Below are 7,500 nucleotides of genomic sequence, written 5' to 3'. Positions count from 1 at the left end.
TATGATAATCAGAAATGCAAATTCACATAGGACTATTATTACTATTATTATTACTATTATTATTATTATTACTATTATTAATAAATTCTTAAAATTTATTCATCTCCTTTACATATTATATATATTTGAATAATAATAATAATATACCTTAGTACATAAATGTATACTTATAAATGATTCTGTCCTTCAGTGTGTGTTTGTGTGCGTGTGTTAGTGGTGTGAGAGTATGTCTACACACACACACACACACACACACACACACACACACACACACAACACACACACACACACACACACACACACACACACACACACTCACTCACACACTCACATACACACACTTTCATCACACACGCACACATGTGTATGTATGTATGAATATGTACTCACGCCTATGTTTGCGTGTCTATGAATCCGCTAAAATGTATGTTGAATATATATATATATATATATATATATATATATATGTATATACACATATATATATGTATGTATATATATATATTATATATTATATATTATATATATATATATATATATATATATATATATATATATATATAAATACGCACACATACATACATGCATACATGCGTATATGTATACATACACAAATACTTACATGGGGGTTTGTATGCATGTATTTACGTATGTACACATGGCTTTGCTGAGATATGTATGATTACACAAAAACATTACTATTACACATATTTGTACGCACAAAAATACACACGTGTACACACATAAAGACACACATGCATACATACATAGTCACAAGCAGAAATATACATAATATATTAATTTACTATTTTTATATACGCTGTTTCCTAAACTTAACACAAATTCACACATACTGACAAGAAATGTAGTCGCTCAGTGCATGACTGGTATTTATTTTATCGCATCTATAAGGACGATAGGCAAAAATCGACTCCAGCAGCATGTAATAGCAAAGATTTTTCTACATATAATGAAACATGCTTTGAATTGTTATTGCTTAGTCGAATGTTTACATGTTCGGTTTTGTTTAAAGGTATTGTGAGTGGGAAAAGTACACAAGCTCGCATAAATGTTATGCGGTATATATGTTATTGTATAGAAATCTGCATTTTATATACATTTGTAAGTGACTTGTGAACTTGAAGTTTCAGTGTGCGCGCACGCGTGTGTAACTGTGCGTGCGTGTGTGCGCATATACGTTTTATTAGAATTCGCTTACACGCATAAAGCATGTAGTATTATATTATATATATTATACATAATAACTAATATATATTATATACATGGTGTATATCACATAGTATAAATGTATGTAAGTATGTATGTGTGTATGTATGTAATTATCTATCTATCTATCTATCTATCTATCTATCTATCTATCTATCTATCTATCTATCTGTCTGTCTGTCTCTGTCTTTCTAGCTACATCTCTCTGTCATTCTCTCTCTCTCTCTCTCTCTCTCTCTATATATATATATATATATATATATATATATATATATATATATATAGATATATATATATACACATATCTATACACACACACACTGACATATATATATATATATATATATATATATATACGTATATATACATATATATATATATGTACGTATAAGTGCGTATATATATGTATGTAGATAAGTATAAATATATATATATATATATATATATATATATATATATATATATATATATATATATATATATATATATATATATATATATTATATGTATATATACACACACATACAAATGTATATATATATATTCAAATATACACACACGCGAACACACGCACGAATATATATATATATATATATATATATATATATATATATAGGTGTGTATATATATATATATATATATATAGGTGTATATATATATATATATATATATATATATATATATATATATATATAGGTGTATATATATATATATATATATATATATGCGTGTGTATGTGTGCGTGGGTGTGTGTGAGTGTGTATGTATATATATATATGTGTGTGATTGTATGTGCGTATATGTATATATATATACACGCACACATATATATGTCCATGTATGTATATATATATATATATATACATGTAAGTGCATTTGTCTTTGTGTTTGTCACACCACCGCACCACAACCGGTGTTGGCTTGTTTACGTCTTCGTAACTTGGCGGATCGGCAGATGATAACGATTGAATAAGCACCATCCTCTTTTTAAAAAAAATATTCGTACGTAGTCCAATGAATAAAACACTCCCAAATATATATGTGTGTGTGTGTGTATTCGTTTTGCAAGGTTCCTGATGTGAAATCGTGTGTTGAAACAAATATTGTGGTATTTCGGGATGGTCATTTTATTTCTTTCTTATTTTTTAAAATTTTTTTGCCAAATAAACTCACGCATTGTATAAATATTTTTTATTCACTCGTTTATTACTCTTCTTATTTATTTTATGTCCATTATCCGAAAATCTTTCGTCACAGATCTCTTAGGGAATGAAGTAAGTGGAGCAAGAACACACACGGAAACGAAAATTATCGCTGAAGAGGTCACAGGTGTGTATCGAAAGATTTCCGTACAATGGACATAAAATAAGTAAGAACAGTAATAAACAAGTGTATTTATTTGGAAAAAAAATTTTAAAATAAATAAAATGGCCACCCCGAAATACAATAATACATACATACATACATACATACATACATACATACATATATCTACGTAAGAAGCCTGCTTCCCAACCACATGGTTCCGGGCTGTGTGTATGTGTCTATGTATATATTATATATATATATATATTTGTGTATGTGTGTCTGTGTTTATCCTCTCGCCATCACTTGACAGCTGACGCTGGTGTGACTATGTCCCCGTAGCATTAGCAGTTCGGCAAAAGTGACCGGTAGAATAAGTACTAGGCTTACAAAGAATAGGTGCTTTAAGGCAGTACTTCAGCATAGTTGCAGTCAGCTGCCTGAAATAAATAAAGGAATAAGAAAAAAATGAATGTTACAGTTAAGGAATATGCATGCATATATGTGTATATATATGTGTGTGTGTGTGTGTGTGTTTGTGTGTGAGTGTACGCGTGTATTAACATTTGAATAAAAATCATTTAGTGTAGATATAAAGAAAGAAAATAGTCCATTCTGAAGGTAGGTTGTTAAAAATAAGGTATTTAGTTATCGTATTTGCCGGTCTATAAGACGTTCTCTCGCAGTCTCACCTAAGAAAAATCTCTGAATTTTTATAAAAAGATGCATATCTTAGAAGAAAAAAAGACAAAAAACAAATTTAATATATGTTAATATTTTATTTGTTTAATCATGCTCTTATAGATATACTCGGTTTTCTATCTGTAATATCGTCGCAATAGACATTTTTCAATATTTTTCCTGTAATTAAGAATAAAATATCGCGTCCAACACACCGGAATATGCGACATTACTGTCATAGCAAAGTTCTGATTTTGTAACTCTTAGTTTCTTTACTCTGATTGTGAAGCAAGACTGAACGATATATGCATGCATGTATGTATGTATGTATGTATGTATGTATGTATGTATGTGTGTGTGTGTGGGTGTGTGTGTGTGTGTGGGTGTGGGTGTGTATGTGTGTTTGTGACGGACTCTCCCGTCGTCGACAATGTATGAGCGCTTAGCCTCTTGCCAAGCGATGTGCACAAATGGTTTGTTTGTAGTCGTGCCGCACATTAGGTCAGGCTCTCCATCAACTCGACGTTGTCTGAACAGGTACACATTGCATCACGCGCCAGGTGTTGAAGTGATTGCATAATAACACAAGAATACAACGCACCACCTAGTCTAGGAATTGAAATCACGATCGTTAGATCCTGAGTGCAACACCTTAACCACTAGACCATGTGCACTACTTTATATATATATATATATATATATATATATATATATATATATATATATATATATATATATATATATATATATATATATATATATATATATATATATATATATATATATATATATATATATATATATATATATATATATATATATATATATATATATATATATATATATATATATATATATATATATATATATATATATATATATATATATATATATATATATATATATATATATATATATATATATATATATATATATATATATATACACATACATATAAGAGGGATGACCACTAAGTAGACATCCATTATGCTAGAAGAAGACCACCTATGGTCTGACCAATAAGAAAAACTGTTCTCAAGAAGATTCAGCAAACGCCAGACCGTAAGCGAGCAAGACAAATGAAAAGATACAAAATATAAGGAGAGATTAATCACAACCCCGGTTTCATTGTTACCACTTACATAATTACTTACGTAAATGTCCGCAATTCATCAGTGTGATGGTCATAGCAATATACTTTGCACAACTATACACGAGGCGTCCGCATGAGATTGAACATGTATATAGTTCTACCAATTACATTTGTGGTTATATTTTAAAAGTTTTCGTTTTGGCGCGCCAAAATACCGGAAATAATTCTGCAGAAAATAATTCTTTGCAGTGAATTTTGCCGGTTAGAGAACATGGTTATTTAAATTTAAATAATAAGGGTGAAAAATTGAAAATTAATTTGATAAATATCAATTTCAAACCAGTTTAAAATCTTTTCTTAGTGGTCAGACCATAGGTGGTCTTCTTCTAGCATAATGGATGTCCACTTAGTGGTCATCCCTCTTATATGTATGTAATATAATTTTTCTGAATCTTCAGATTTTTCAATATGCTAGGCCACTGGTTTTAAATTGATATTAATCAAATTAATATTCAATTTTTCACCCATATTATTTAAATGTATATATATATATATATATATATATATATACAAACGTGCACACACATACACACACCATCCTACCATGGATAAAACACACACATACTCATATACACATGCCACACAAGCACACATACAGACATACACATACATATGAACCATCACACACATACGGTTGCTTACACACACACACACACACACACCACAAGGATATTTAAAACAACACACCCACTCAGACAGAGAGACACACACACTCTCACACTCACACAAAACACTCCCACGCACACACACAGATGCACACATACATACACACACATACGCACACATACGTACACACCCTCACACATACATACGGTTGCTCTCTCACACACACACCACAAGGACGATCAAAACAACACATACATACTCAGACAAAGAGATATACGCACACTCTCACGTACACACACCTAACACCGATACAAAAAACACACAAGCACACACTCATATACACATTCCACAATCAACTCTGGGACCACACACACACACACACACACACACACACACGGACACAAACACACATATATACACACACACATAGAGATGTGCACAAAACCAGTCCCAAAAACCAGTGAACGATGACAGACTAGCTCACAGACCAACCAAAAATAAAAAAAATCCTTTTTAACTCTTCTTTCCTCCCACCCCAGCTAGCCAGTCATACTGTCTCTTAAGACAGCAAAATATTCCCTCAATATACACAAGATAAAAAAGCCAGGTCAGTTCCTCCTCAACTTTATTCGATTATCAAAGAATATGTATATGTATTTTTCCATATATGTATTTTCATACACTGTTTTTAACATTTTCATACACTGTTTTTTACATTTTCATCTTATTATCAGAGAATGTGTGATAATCAGTATGTAACACTACAAAGTTCATACAAAGCTTTATATTTAAATATATTTTATCATCAAAGAATGTATATATGCATTTTAATACTCAAACTGTTTTTTAACATTTTTTATTATTCTCAAAGACTCTTGATAATCTTTTTCTAAAAAAGTGAAACCGGTCAAGTAAATAAATAAATATTTTTAAAATAAGTGCATTTTCAAACCTTCTTTCATATATATTTCCACTCGTACGGTATTCCACAACTTTACTTTATTATATATATATATATATATATATATATATATATATATATATATATATATATATATATATATATACCTAGATAGATATAGATACAGACACAAACACACATGCACGCACACATATATTACACATCGAACATACACACACATATATCACACATCACACAAACATACACACATGTATGTGAGGATGTGCCTGCATGTATAATGTGTCCATTCGATTGCAGTTCTAACTCTATAGAGAATTGTGTGCGTATGTGCGTCTGTGTGCCTCTTGAAATTTACAGTGAAGGTAAATAATAAATGTTTATTATGTGTAAATATGGCGTACATCTGTGTGTATATGTGTGTGTGTATGTGTGCGTATGTGTAAATGTGTGTGTATTACATACGCATATATATGTATATTACGTACATATGTATATATGTATACACACCTATATATATACATGTATATATACACATATGTATATATGTATATATATATATATATATGTATTTATACTCATACACGCGCATATACATATATTTATGTATAATTCTATTCACAATTTCATCTACGTGACTTAAAATTTCGCGGTCCCATACGACATGCTCGTCTCATGAGATGTAAAGAGTAGACGAGATGGATGCATTCAACCCACGAAACTTTATTTAAAACAGTTCTATAAAAACATATCCAACTTCTCCACGGAATATATAAATACTATACTTTCTTTTGTTTGTTAACTCTGCCGTATATGTATGTGTGTATATATACATGCACGAATATATATATAAATATGTATAGGCGGAGGAGTGGCCATGTCGTAAGAAGCTTCCTTGCCAACTAAATGGTTTCGGGTTCAGTCCCACTACGTGACACCTCGGGCAAGTATGTTCTACTATAGCTTTGGTAGACGGAAACTGAAAGAAGACTGTCGTATATATATATATATATATATATATATATATATTTATATATATATATATATATATATATATATATATATATATATATATGTATGTATGTATGTATGTATATGTGTATATGCTTGTGTGTCTGTGTTTGTCCTCCCAACATCGCTTGACAACTGATGCTAGTGTGTTTACGTCCCCTAGCGGTTCGGCAAAAGGCCCCGATAGAATAAGTACTAGGCTTACAAAGAATAAATCCTGGGGTCGATATGCTCGACTAAAGGCGGTGCTCTAGCATAACCGCAGTCAAAAATGACTGAAACAAATAAAAGAATATATATATATATATGTGTGTGTGTGTGTGTGTGTGCATATATATATATATATATATATATATATGCATATATATACTCACACGTATATATGTATATATATATATATATATATATATATATATATATATATATATATATATATACATACATACATATATATATATATATATATATATATATATATATATATATATATATATATATATATATATATATATATATGTATATATATATATGTATATATACATACACATATGGCGCCTTCCCAAAATTTGAGCACACTTGACCTCCTGATGACAGTTAA

The sequence above is a fragment of the Octopus bimaculoides genome, chromosome 9 (assembly GCF_046866305.1).
Source record: "Octopus bimaculoides isolate indiv1 chromosome 9, ASM4686630v1, whole genome shotgun sequence".
NCBI classification, from domain to species: domain Eukaryota; kingdom Metazoa; phylum Mollusca; class Cephalopoda; order Octopoda; family Octopodidae; genus Octopus; species Octopus bimaculoides.
Note: the sequence above shows the minus strand (reverse complement) of the source record.